Source organism: Lycorma delicatula, chromosome 1 (assembly GCF_047948215.1).
Source record: "Lycorma delicatula isolate Av1 chromosome 1, ASM4794821v1, whole genome shotgun sequence".
Lineage (NCBI taxonomy): Eukaryota > Metazoa > Arthropoda > Insecta > Hemiptera > Fulgoridae > Lycorma > Lycorma delicatula.
This window is the reverse complement of record NC_134455.1, coordinates 139,559,348-139,573,971: the sequence shown is the minus strand read 5'-3', so window position 1 is coordinate 139,573,971 and position 14,624 is coordinate 139,559,348. Positions and strand designations below refer to the sequence as shown.

General features: G+C 37.9%; 1 protein-coding gene across 1 annotated transcript in view; it reads left to right on the top strand.

Annotated features, from left to right (window-relative positions):
• Regnase-1 (zinc finger CCCH-type containing protein regnase 1) overlaps nucleotides 1–14,624 on the top strand; it is a 162,845-nt gene that overhangs the window by 1,058 nt on the left and 147,163 nt on the right. The window lies entirely within an intron of this gene.

The following is a 14,624-nucleotide window of genomic DNA, read 5'->3' as shown; positions in this document are numbered from 1 at the left end:
GTTTTATATATATATATATATTTATATTAAAAAAATGCCTTTCACGCAAGATATGTCAGTTGTAAGTTACACATATCACCAAAAATTCATAATTCAACATTGTACAAGAGGAATATACATTATTTTCAGACTAAGTAATTTGGTTTCAGGGAAATCAAGTTAAGAATGAGATTAGATTCACTTAAGACTAAATTAAGTTAGATGAAGCTAAGGTGTTTGGTAACTCTGCGGTAATGTTTTGGTAAATCTGCAGTATTCATTATTTATGGAGTAAATAAGTTGGTTAAAGTGAAATTTAATTGAGTTTAGTAAAGGTACTATTTATTATAGGTTAAGATTAGGTTAGCCTACTAACAGTTTCATGCACTTAACTTCATACAATATCAACAACCCTCTTTCTTGTTTTTCTGCTTAGCCAATGGAACCACCATAAGGTACTTCAAAGGATGAATGAGGATGATATGTATGCATGTAAATGAGATGTTGTAGTCTTGTACAACCTCAGGTCGACCATTCCTGAGATGTGTGGTTAATTGAAACCCAACCACCAAAAAACACCCATATCCATGATCTAGTAATCAAATCTGTATAAAAGAACTGCCTTAATAGAATTTGAATCTTAGAACTTTTGACTTTGTAATCAGCTGATTGATATCAACATAAGCAAACATAACCTAACACTTGCTTTGCTTGCTTACCTCATCAGATTAACCTTAAATTTAAAATTAGCCAATTGTTGGCTCTCTTGTCTTTTTCTGTTAATCCTCCAGAATTACTGTAAGGTATTACTTCAGAGGATGAATGAGGATGTTGTGTGTGAATGTAAAGGAACTGTAGTCTTGTGCAGTCTCAAGTTGACCATTCCTGAGATGTGTGGTTAATTGTTAGGCTAAGTCCATAATTGTATACAATAACCAATTATTTAGCCTGAATATAATTTGAATTACACTTCTATAGTGCTGAATTATGAATTTCGGTGACTACTATTAACTAATAAGGGACGTAACTTGGGTTAAAGACATTTCTGACTTTTCTAAATATGGTATACTCCCAATTTCATCAAAATCACAGTTGAGTCCATAATTGTATATAATTACTTGATGTTTAAACTTCAAATAAAATCATTTTTTAATCTTTCATTTAAATTTAAATGTTTCTATTTACTTGAGAAACATTTTTAGTACGATTTTTACACATGTCTATAGTAAAATTTTTCATCATTGTTAATTGTGATTTTAAATGGTAACTTACAGCTTTTAATATCTTGTATCCATTAAAAAAAGGCAGCTCTTTGAGTTAAATAAATTTAATTCAAACTTTTGTAGAAGAGTTAATAAATAAAAAAAGTTTTATTTCTTTAAATTAATTAATCCTTCTTGCCAGGATAACTACTTTAATTTATAGTTTATGTTTGTATTGTTATGAACTGTAATGACCATGTCATTGAGAAAAGCAGTTAAAAAAGTTGCATAGATACATAGCGTTTTTAAATAATTCACTTTAAAACTATTGGAGGTGTTTTCACATCATATACAGAAATATATGTCTGTCTCCAAAGGTTAATGAACTGTGTACATTTTAATTGCTATAACATGATTATTTTTTTACTGAATATCAAGTGTGATGTTAAATGAGAATGTAATGGGAATTTTCATTATTTTATTTTCTGCTGAATAAAATAAATAAAATTATTTGGGTATCAGTTTTTGTTTTTTTGTTCAAAATTTTTATTTTTTTCCTAGTTCAAAAACTGTGAAGAGTTGTTAAAAATTGGTTGGGATATTATTTATTGCTATCCCACCTCACTTTTTTTGGTTATGTAGTTTTTTATTACTTTTTGGTTACAACTATGTAACCATATATGTCTGTGATTATAAACACACAATATTCGTTTAATTTAATGTTTTTAATAGTAGGGAAAATAATTTATATAGTATGGATAAACAGAAAACTATTATTATAAAATATGTAAATATAATTATTTAAATTATAAAATAATTTAAATTCCTAATATCAAAAACAAGTTTTAAGTGATTAAAAAATTATTATAGTTTAACAAGAGAATTAATTGCTGAGTTCTTCCTACTTGCTGAGGACTGATTATTTTCTTTAATTTCTTGTTTTTTTTTTTTTTTTTTTTGTTTTTTTTTCAGGCGTAAGTACTTCCATAATGAGTTAAATAAATTTTTACTTTACCTTATCTTTTTTTCTTATGATTGTGATGCACATTAGAGAAGAACCTGAAGCACAAATTAGTGTGTCACTGTTACTTTCTTTGATAGTAATGATGTTAACCATACAACCAATCTCTAAAGAAAAAAACTCTGTTAGCTTATTATTGAATGTCAGGACTGACGTTTTTCAAAGGAATTTGCATTAACATTATTAGCATATTAAACATATGTAAAAGCGAAATAAATTATTACAATATTGGGTAATTCAAAAATATATTAAATTGTAAATTAGAGGGAAGTTTATTTATATTTATATTTAAATTAAGTGTTCATTAATGTCTCTGTTAATAGGGATGAATATCCCTTGAATTTTAATGATCTACTGATGTGTGGCAGTATTTTTCAGTGAAGGCAATTGGACAGACTGTATTACTCATAATTTCCATATCATGGGATGCTTGTTATTATTGGGTATAGCTCTTGTTATTTTCGAGGTGATTTGTGACAATATTAGTTGCTTGTGATGCAGATTATGACACCTAATACAGGTACTAATTTCTTTCACCTTCTGCATCTTCCTTCAGCAGTATTGAAAATATTCTTTTAAATTTTGGAACTCTGTTGTTTGAAATTTTATTGGACATCATTCAGTCTGAAGCATTCATTGTTTCTCATACTTTGTACCTTTTTTTTTTCCGCGTAGGTGGAGAATTTACATACTAAGTGTCAGACTTGTTAACAGTTTATGTAAGATGTGTTATTTTGTGCTTATGTGTCCCTGCACCCTACTGACTAAACCTCCACACCTGGTGGTTTAGTCAGATACGTGCAGTGGAGTTTCCTCTGTCCGCCACTCCGGACAGTTGTCAGTGTAGTCCAATTTAGATCGGAAAAAATAAGACCTACACCCCCCATGGCCCACCAGGAACTGTGCAAAGCTAAATCCCAGCGAGCCATGAAGCCTCTCACACCACGCTCTTACATCTCCGATGAGCCGGCGCGTCCACCCGGCGTACATGCACCGGTCCCATCTCATTCTTGTCAGGTAGTGGCAAAGTCCTCTGTTCCTTGAGTTTCTTACGCAAATGTCTCCAGATCTATCGGCATGCGCCCAGCCAGGACTACTGCGGCTTCCCTGGATACTGTTCGATACGCTGATATCATTCTCATACAGCATCTTCGGTGTATAGACTCTAGCTTGCCCCTGTGTATTCCGTATTTCACTACTCCTCCCCAAAGCTCCACATCGTACAGTAACGTGGAGTATGCTACTCCCACAAGCAATTTCCTGTGCTGCTGAGCTGGTCCGCCGCTGTTTGAAAGGAGGCTGGCGATAAGCTTCAGCTTCCTCTCTGACTTCTCAGATGTTTCGATGGCTTGTCTCCCGAACCTAAGTCAATCTAGAGGCCGAGATAGTTGATCGCTGGCCTCGTAACTATCCTGCTTTCCCAAGCAGGATAGTTGGCCAATGTGAGCCTCCTTTTGGCAGTTGTTATTGCCATGGCCTCAGTTTTAGCCTGGGCTAGCGTCAATCCGACCCCGGCCATCTAGCCTTGTATCACAGGGAACGAGCCGCTGGCCTCCCGCCGTGTGTCAGCACTAATTACCAGATCTAGATCTTCCGCTTACCCAAATACATTCTGAGAAAGGGGAACTTTTTTTTTAATATCTTAGAAGCAACCAGTAATCGGTACAAGGCATACCGTCAGTTGCCCCCAGATGTCACGGCAGTAGACTGCCCCCCCTATCTTGGTCCTCCGTTGGACTTCACCCGTCGGCGTCCCCCCACTTTAACAGAGGGTTCCCGACCCCCTCTTCTGGATGGCCGAGACTCATGGGGGACTGCCCCCTAACCAGCTCAGGACATTCGTTTCACACACCCACTTACATTCCACGAGGGTCCCACGCGCCTTCATGGGTACGCCCGAACTCCCCCACTCTTGCATGTGGGCGAGCCCAGACATCCTAGACGCAGAGCCTGCCTCCCTGACCTAAATGATGCCGTGTTTCAACCCTAATAACCAAAGCCCCTTTTTTTCGGTTATTCAGGCTCCTGTTTCCCTTTTGGTCTTAAAATATTGCTAATAAAATTAGAAACCTCTACCCAGCCCTCCTTACTACCTAGCATGTGTCCAATGGCTGCCTGCGATGTAATAGCACTGATAGTCACTTCCTATCACATGCCCACCGGTCGCAGTTAAATACAATGTGCTTTACACTATCTTCTTCCAAGCAGTACCTGCAAGCCGCGTTTAAATCTCAGCTTGTAACTGCCAAAGTCACCATGGCCAGTCAACCATTGGTTGAGGTGAAAATTTACTTCCCCATATCAACGACCCACCCGTTGTTTAACATCAGGCATTAATTGCCACGCCCATCTGACTTTGTCACTCGCATCGCACCGCGATTGCCAAATAGCCATAATCTGTTCTCTTGCCGCCGCCTTCGACGTTCCGCGGTGTACCAGCAATCACGCAAATCGTCATCAAGCAATCAAGCGTTATAGACCGTCCTATATGCGCATGTAACGCGCAGGAGTAGTCTCCTATGAAGCGTCTCCAGTAAGGTTCTATACTTATGAATTTTCAATTCCTTGCACCACGCGGGGGGAAGCGTACAGGAGAACAGAGGTTATCGCAGTTGCAAAACGTTTGTTTATTCTCCCTAGGGCCGACAGTATTTATCAACAGTCTAGAAATAGTTGCTAGCAACTTTTCAGACTTCCCTTTAATCTCCCTGATGTTGGGCTCGAACTAGCGGTCCCTATCGATTCAAATCCCCGAGGAATTTTATCATACGAACGTGTCTAATCAAGGAGCCATTAAGGGTGAAACGCATATCCCGAAGCGGCCTCCTACCCGAGAATACCAAAGCTTCGAACTTCGTGGGCGCCAACTCAAGCCCACGGGCGGACATCCACTCATGGATTAACCCCAAAGCCTCATTTCCTCCTTTCTTGACCTGTTGCTAATCCGCCTCCCTGACCAACAAAGCCAGGTCGTCGGCAAAACTGACTGCATCCAACTCCTCCGGATAACGCAAACGAAAAATCCCATCGTATGCGACATTCCAGATGAGTGGCCTCAAAACTGATCCCTGAGGAACCACCGCCTTCATATCAAAGATGTACTCCCCTGTTATTAATGACATTCACGATCTGTGCGCCAACACCAAATGCCTCCCCACCCCATTTAATGCCACGGGAGACTATTGAAGGCGTTCCGCACGTCTAAACTGATCTTTGCAGGGATCTCCCATTCAAAGGATCGTAAGGAATGCAGCTCGTAGAATCGCAGAGTGGATGCAAATAGATCCTGTCAGTTTTCAAAACATTATCACCGATGAAATGATCAGAATCCCATGTAATGCAACAAGGCATACTACTGTGTATTGGTGGAATGGTGATATAGCTAGCCAAAGAGATTATATGCACAGATGTAAGAGGAAAGCGCAGAGGCTTCGCACTCACTTCGGTATAAATGAAGAAAGTAGTAGAGCCATGGAAGAATATAGAAACGCCAGAAAACGCCTAAATTACCTTATTAAACTAGCTAAACGCAAGAAGTGGCAAGAACTGTGTAAAGACCTGGATAACGACCCTTGGGATAAAGCATTCCAAATCATAGCAAAAAGTCTTGGTCGGCAAGCTCCAATACTAAACAGTGATGAAGCTATACAATAGCTAAGAACCTTATTCCCCAGGGAGGATACTGGAAACAGAGCGATACTTGAATGCGAAAGGGGTAGATTCGATCAACAAGAGGTGTTAAATGCGATAAAGAGACTCAGCAATAAGAAAAGCCCAGGACCAGACGGTATACCAGCAGCAATTCTCAAGGGTTTGGCAGAAGCTGTTCCCTGGGAGATGGTGGGCGTGGCCAACTTTGGACTTCAAAACCGCATGTTTCCAAGCTGCTGGAAGGCGGCAAGAACCGTCTTCCTGCCCAAGCAAGCCGCGAATATAGATCAAGCTGGATACCGGCCCATAAGTCTTATCAATAATATGGGGAAGTTGGTTGAACGACTTATAGCTTCCAGACTACAGAATGAGTTACAGGAGAAGAACTGCCTACACCAAGAACAGTACGGTTTTAGGACAGGGCGTTCCACGATACAGGCGATTAAGAGAGTTACGGAATGGGCAACAGCAGCCAAAAGCGGTACTCGGAGATCTAGAAGTCTGCCACTACTTGTGTTACTGGATGTATAAAACGCATTTGGATCTGTACCATGGCCGGCGATTATTGATGCTCTAATAAACATGAAAATCAGTGATTACATTGTAAATCAGATTAATCAGTACTTACACGATAGACATACTGAGGTCAAGACTGTTGAGGGCACAGTAAATTTTCAGATGTTTGGCGGCGTTCCACAGGGGTCCGTTCTAAGAGCCATACTCTGGAATGTTTTCTATGATGGAATATTCAGGCTTCCTTATCCGGAAGGAGTGAGGATTGTCGGCTGCGCAGATGACGTTGCGGTACTGGTGGAGGATAGGGAAGTGGACCGTCTTGAAATTAAGGCAAATCAGGCCTTACAACTATTAGACGAATGGTTAGATAACCAACTCCAAGTAGCCCCAGCTAAGTCAAAATGCATTTTGCTCTCTGGTAGGGAGAAGGGTCAGAGGAATAAATATAGAAATAAGGGGGAAATTATTCGTGAAGTCAGTAACATCAAATACTTGGGCGTATTCATAGATAAGAGTCTAAAGTATGGTTATCACATAGATATGATTTGTCAAAAGGTGGTCCCTACAATTAAGGCTCTAAGAGGTCTGTTTAATAACCACTGTGCACCGAAACTGGTGGTCAGAAGGTTGATCACAACGGCAATGATGTCATCTATCTTATACGCGGCACCAGTCTGGGGCACTGCAATGAATGTACAACGCAATAAACGCAAACTTAGAACCGTGCACAGAGTAGCACTAATACGAGTTGTCTCAGGATATAGAACAATTTTTTACGATGCGTTATGTGTCTTAGCTGAAACGCCTCCCATTGAATTACAGATAAAAGGCCGAAGCATGAAGGCGACAGGTGTGCCAAGAGCCGAGGTAGAAGACACAGTCGTTAGCAACTGGCAAACCGCATGGTCATCCGCTCAAACAGGTGAGTGGACAAGGAGACTTATTCCCAATCTGAAAGAGTGGTTGGGTAGGGAGAAAGGCGGACTAAATTTCCACACAGTTGATGACAGGACATGGGTCGTTCGGGAAATACCTTAATAGAATCGGGAAAAGGCAGACGTCAAGGTGTCCGTCCTCCTGCCCTCATATTCTAACATTTTACGGGTGAGTGCCGCAGTGTTTTGTCGATAATAGTCTGCATAGTCGCAATATCCATTTCGTCTTGTCTTGAGGTCATCGGCTCTGGAGAATACACAAAACCTAGATTAATACTGTTTCGTTATATATTATATTTAACTGATAAATTTCTGTGCTTTTATATTAGTCTCAGAATTTCCTCTATCTTCAAAGTCCGATGTTATCTATTATCCTTGTTATTAATAATATTACCGCTTACTGATATGTTATTTGTTATCGGCTAGAGATAATCGAATAATCACGTACAGCGAAGAGACGTTCCACTATAATCCTTATTGCCTGTGGCAATAAGGTCGAAATGACAAAAATCACAATAAAGAATCCGAAATAAAAAAAAATCAATAAAAATTATCCAGTAAACACTCACCTAAGAGTACTTGTCCATTTCCAAGAAAAAGCCGAAAAAATAAGTCATAAACACTATATGCGCAGAGCTGCCCATCAACACGTCCGTACGGAACGTGTACAATTTACTAGATAATTGCTAACGAATGGTTGTTTCTCTGTTTTGAGTACAATTTTGATAATATTAAATGAGATTTCCATCGGGAGCAAATTCCTTAAGAAGCATTTCTTAATTTGTAATATTACCCTTGCATGTCAAGCGTGTAAACGTCGCCTCTCTCCGTGATTATCCTGCTTTATGTTTTATCTTCCTGTGACCAGCTCGGTTAAACCGGAGGTTCGGGTGACCGGGACTCTGATAATCGCAAGTCTACTGTATTAACATATTAATGGGAATAATGTTATCTCCATATTTAAAATTAAACATTTTTACCTATACGTGCGTTCAATAATCTACCTTTATCAAACTATACAATATTAGTTTTGCGAAACACAACGCAATACTTAGCGTACGTAAAAGGTCCTTTTTATGCTTCGCTTTGCATTCTTAATAAATGATAGACTTCTTTAATAGATGTTTCCCCCAGTTTATTAAATAAAGTTAAAAATTTCTGAATTTTCTACATCGTCGCATGTTTATAGATATGTGTTAATTTCTTTTATGAATTTTATGTTCATTTTAAAAATAAAATATATTTATATATATTTGCTGTAATATCTATTTATATTTTTAAGTATTAGTTTAGGATTTGTGACTGTTGTAATTTGTCTAAGCAGATACAGAGGCTCTTCCTTTTGTTATTCGTGTAGTAGCACGTTCTACTCGTGCCTAACGTGATCTGTGATAACAGTACGTTCGGAATTATATCATGCATTCTGTTCTTTTGGCGTTAGGTTGATTAACATGTGGGTTCGTTAGGCGTTTCTCAGTAATAAACCAAGACGTCAGTTGCGTTGTGATTGAACGTACTTCGTTTCGTTTATCGGAATCAGTCATTACGAAAAACGTAATGGTTCTTTTGGTAGAGGAACCCTTTTTTCTCATTGAATACGTCTTTCGTGAAGGTATATTGATTTAGTGAAGCACAAGTTTTCAAATACTTTTGTTCCTCACTTTATTGCAGTTCGAAATCTTTATCGAAAACTTTCGGGCAATAGGCTCTGTTAAAGACGCTGATCGAAGTTGAAGACCACCTAAACTAAACGAACAGAAGCTGCTTGATATTTCGGATGCTATGGCCAAAAGTCCATCCAAGTCGTGTGGAAGTTAGCACAGCAGTAAGTTGTCGAACTTGCTACCGCATATTAAGCTGTGAGAAAAACTGAAACTTTTCCTCTACAATGTGATATGTGTTCAAGAACTGAAACCTATTGATCATGACAAAAAACTACATCAATTGCGTAGGTATCTTCGACATTACGTTTTTTTTACAGATGAAGCGTGGTTTTCATCTGGGAAGGTATATTAATTCACAAAATATACGACGGTGATCGATAACTAACACCCATGAACACGGAAAATCTTTACACGAAGCGAAAATTGGAATTTGGGTTGGTGTGAATTGATTGTTCACTTGGGACCAATCTTTTTTGAAAATACTGGTATAGTAGTGATGTTATTGTGCCGTTTCATTCCAATAAGATGGCAACACAGTTAACTGATCGATGACGTTTTTACGAAATTTCTTTGGTCAACGAATGATTTTGAGGAGTCTGTGGCCTGCACTATCGCCCGATCTGATTCCCAGATTACTTTCTATGAAAAGCGGCGAAACAGGCTGTATATCGCAACAGAAACATGCAAAATTTACGAACTAAAAACCGCAATAGCGGCATATGTTCGAGATATTACAGTACATCAGCTGGTTAAAATGTTTGAAAACAAATTGAACCGTGTGAAGTGTATTGATGTTGGACGAGGTAATTTTCAACATCTTTTATGAATTATTCCAGTTACATATCGGTTTGTATAAAATAATAAAATAAAAATACAAAGTAATAAGAAAGTTATGTCATTACACTTTCGTAATTCCAGTCCCCAGTAACTCTCCGAACGTTCTGCATTATTATACAAGTATCAGAATATTTGTTTGTTTACGGTGTTGCTTTCAGAACAATAAGAGAGTTAACAAATCCACTACACTCAATATAAAAAACAAATACGATGAACGTGAAATATACGAGAGGTTATCTCTAAAGTAAAGACCGTTTCTTTGTAAAAAACTTTATTCTGAAAACTGTACAGATATTTTTTATTTCTCTTAAACTACATACCTTCTACTACTTCTCTATATAATCGCCACATGAATTAAGACATCTGTCGTAGCGATACACCATTTTCAATATACCCTCGATGTATTCTTTTGTCGCCAGTCCATTTAGCCACTGATTTAACTGCATTTTTATGTTCGTCACCCGCGAATTGCTTACCACTCAATTTCCCAAACAAATTTTAATTGAAATTTGAATTTTCAACAAATTGAATTTCTTTCAATTTCCCAAACAAATGGAATTTAGAAGGAACAAATTCTGGACTACGAGGTCTGTAAATAAAGTAATGAGAATTTTTTTTTGCAGCCAAAGTGGCAACACTGTATAGTTACTAGTAAACATATGGTTATATGAACAGCTGATTTATATTAGGTATTAATATTTTTAGACTATTGTTGCCACGTGAGACATAAACAAATTTCGTTAAACGAATTTTTGTTGTGCGTTACAAAAATGAGTGATAACTAATTATGAGCAATGTTGTGCAATCAAGTTTGGTGTTAAACTATGTGGAATGCTACTGAAACCTTTTAAAAATTGAAAATGGCGTGTGAAAATGAAGGTCTGTCGCGAGCCCAAATTTTTAGGTGGTTTAAAGCATTTTCAGATGGCCGAGAATCAGTTGAGAACGATCAACGGTCTTGAAAACTGTTGACGTCAAAAAGTGACAATAATGAGCGAATCAGAGACTTGATACGGTACGACCGGCGATTAACTGTCAGAGTGATTGCAGAACAATTGAATTTCAACCATACCACAGTCCATCAAATTTTGACAAACGAATTGGACATGAAAAATATTTGTGCAAAATTGGTCCCAAAAAACCTCACTGTTGAACAGAAAAACAAAAGGTTGGAAGTGTGCCGTGATCTAGGGCGAATTGAAACTGATCCTGATTTTTAAAAAAATGTTATTACTGGTGATAAATCTTGTATATTTGAGTACGACTCAGAAACAAAACGCCAGAGCAAGGAGTGGCACACTTCAAACTCACCACGTTCAAACAAAGCAAAAATGAGCAAATCAAAACCATGATAATGTTTTCTTCGATACTAATGGCATTGTCCATAAGGAATTTTTGTTTACAGGACAGACTGTAAATCAATATGTTTACCGAGAAATTCTTGAAAAACTGCGGAAAACAGTTGCCCACGTGAGGCCAGCTATCAAAGACAACTGGATGTTGCATCATGACAATGCACCTTGTCACACTGCACTCTCAATGAGTTTTTGGCAAAGAAAAACATTTCTGTAGTTCTTCAACCACCTTATTCACCTGACTTGAGTCCCTCCGATTTTTCCCTGTTTCCGATTTTAAAACACCTCAAAGTAAACCGTTTTGGAACAGTAAAACATTTGAAAACTTAAAAAAAATTTAACCGACCATCTGAAGGATATTCCGGTTTCTGATTCCAACACTGCTACGAAGAGTGGGAAAACCGTTTGAAGCGTTGTGTGGCTTCCCAAGGGAACTATTTCGAAGGTGATAAGAGTCCATGTATAATTGGATTGTAAATGAAAGGTTTTTCTGTATCAGTTTCATTATTTTATTTACAGACCTCGTATATGATGAGTGATCGTAAATTTCCTATCCAGATGTTCTCAGTAAATCACGTGTCGGACCCACAACATGTGGATGTGTATTATCGTGCAGCAGGACGACGTCGTCGGTCAGCCGCCCACGTCGCCGATTTTGAATGGCGCGCCGTAACTTAGTAGAGTTTCGCAGTAGGCTTCTGCATTTATAGTCGTTCCACGTGGCATGAAATCAGTCAGCAGTATGCCAAACCGAACCCAAAAGACTGTGGCCATCAGTTTTCGTCCAAATTGCAGTGGCTTGACCTTTGTTGGTCCGGTTGGTTATTGAGGATGACTCCATTCACTTGACTGCCGTTTTTCTTTGTCATGTAATACGAAATCCATGTTTCATCGCCGGTAGCAGTTGAATTAAGGAACTAACCACCTTTTTCTGTATAGCGCATCCAAATTTCCAAAGCAGCTTCCATTGATTTTTTTGTGACGTTCCGTAAAGACGTGCGGCACCCAACGTCTAAACCTTTCACACCATTTTCGGGCCATTCTTTCATTTATTACATTATCACCGTACACAGCAACCAACTGCCTATGATTTCAGCTGGCTTAACTTTTTGATGGTTTAAGAAACGTATGACTCCCACGTATTTCACAGTCGACGGCAACATCGATTTTTCTATTCATTTTATAACGTAATAACTCACACGTAATAAAAGATACTACAACGCGACAACTTACAGCCAACAATGCAGTGTATACATTACTAGCGTAGCCATGAACGACACAGGTTCGCCAACCTTAAGGAGAGAAATTTCCCAGCGGCCTTTACTCTAGAGACGTCCCTCGTATGTAAAGTAAACTGTGCGCAGAGCGTATTGGGCAGTCGTTCGTAGCTTTAAATGAATTCTGTACAATGAAAATGTAAAGGCGTTTCATAAAAACTAGCCAGTATTTACCAACACTTTGTTAAATAGATGACTGAATACCGACATTAACAATCTATATTACACAGATAGGAATATCTATATTAGTATTGTATATTATCTGCGTATTATACAGATAAGGAAAAAAGAATCACATTTTAATATACCTGAAAATTGTAAATTTTACTATCACAACGATGCATAAATATACGTAATGGCGTTCGCTTGTAGGTTTTCTCCTGCATAATGATGTAATGCTTACAGACGACAGAACACCCTGCACATAGCTTTACCTTTTGCCACGTGTCTTCTATTTAATTTCGATCGAATAACCGTAAAACCACTGAGTTCAATTATCCTTACCCTCCGTAATTTGTAATAGTACAAGAGAGAATGGCAATACTAGACATTATGATTGCAGCTTCAACTGTCATATCAGTAAGGCCACAAGTTATATCTGTTGCCCACCATTGACCATGAAACAAAGATTTGTAATCTTAATCTATCGGCTTTCTCAGGTGCAAGTCAGAGTAGAGGTCTCACTCGGGATATTTACCCTCGAAGGACCCATGGATCAACCCTTTTCATTTTTACTGAAGTTACGACGTAAGCAACTGGATTTTTTGACGGCCGGTCCAATGGGCTAAAGATTCACTAAACCCTACGTTGATGCAGTCAGCCGATTCAGCGCGCTAGAGAAAACTGCTACGCCGGTGAGCATCCGACCACTTGGATTGGATCAGGTGCTCGTTTTGGGCCAGCCTGGCAGGAACGTGGGTCTTTAAATTTGCACAGTTTACTGTAGGTCATACAGCCTAACCGCGAGTTCCCGAATTCAGCCCTCTCCACATGAACTAAAAGTGAACGGACACAATTTAAGCAGAGTGTACTTTTTAATCATAAAGAAACCAGTCAATTCAAATGAATCTCCAGCAGTAACAGCAACGTTACAATGAAATAACAGCTATGCTGCTGACGCCAAACTGCCTTCGCTTCTTTTTACGAATTCTAACATTTAATTTTAATTTCTTTTATTTTGGGGATTCCTCCTCCCTCTACAGAAAACATGTTTTGTGACATTGTCCTTAAGGGTGAATTTTGGTAGATTTTAGGATGTAAAAAAAAAATAAACTAATTTTTACTGAATTGCCAGCCATTAAATGTTATGTCAGAATTGATATTAAGTAACATTTTTTGAAATTTTGACCGAAAATGTTCTTTTGACCTGTAAATAACTACTAGAGAAACACAATATTTAAAAGGTAACTTTTTCGGGGATCAGTAACTTTTATAGGGGGATGTTTAATTTATAAATGTTTTTGTTTAATTTATGTCTTTCGTGCTGCTCTAGATGTTTTGTGGTAATCTAAAAAGATGATTGAAGAAATTAAAATTGTTATAAATCCGGGATTAGATGGATTTTCAATATTATAATAATAATAATACGTTAATATTGCACGCCCACTGTGCTGCCGCTGCTGCTGCCAATAAGACGGCACGCCTCTTTCAACTGTTACTCCATTAACTTGCTGGCGCTATATCACTACTGTTCTAGTGTCCCTGTGACGTCATACTCAGCCTTGGTCGGTCGGTTCCGCGAATATTGACCAGGAGTACTATGAATATTGTGTATCGTTATATTCCTATCAAACTTTTCTGAGAAAATTCGTAATTACGGTATTATATTCAAATTTGTGTTAATTATTTGTGATGTTTGATTTTAGAATTGTTATTTAATGCTATTTAAATTAATATTTAATTGTACGCAGTAATGTTTTACGGTATTATTTACCCATATGATTTATAGAATGTTTTAACATATTTATTTACGCGTTTTAAAATACAACAGGAAGAAATTATTTCTGTCATACGTTCCAAACCTGACGTACCTATTATTCAATTTTAAATTATGTACGGTCAATATTGAGAAAAAAAAATGTTTCGGAATGGATTATTAGATTTTCAAAAAGTATGAAAATTTGGCTTGTTCAGTTTAATGTTTTTTGATTGTGAAATAAACAGCAATATTTGTTGTAATGATAAAAC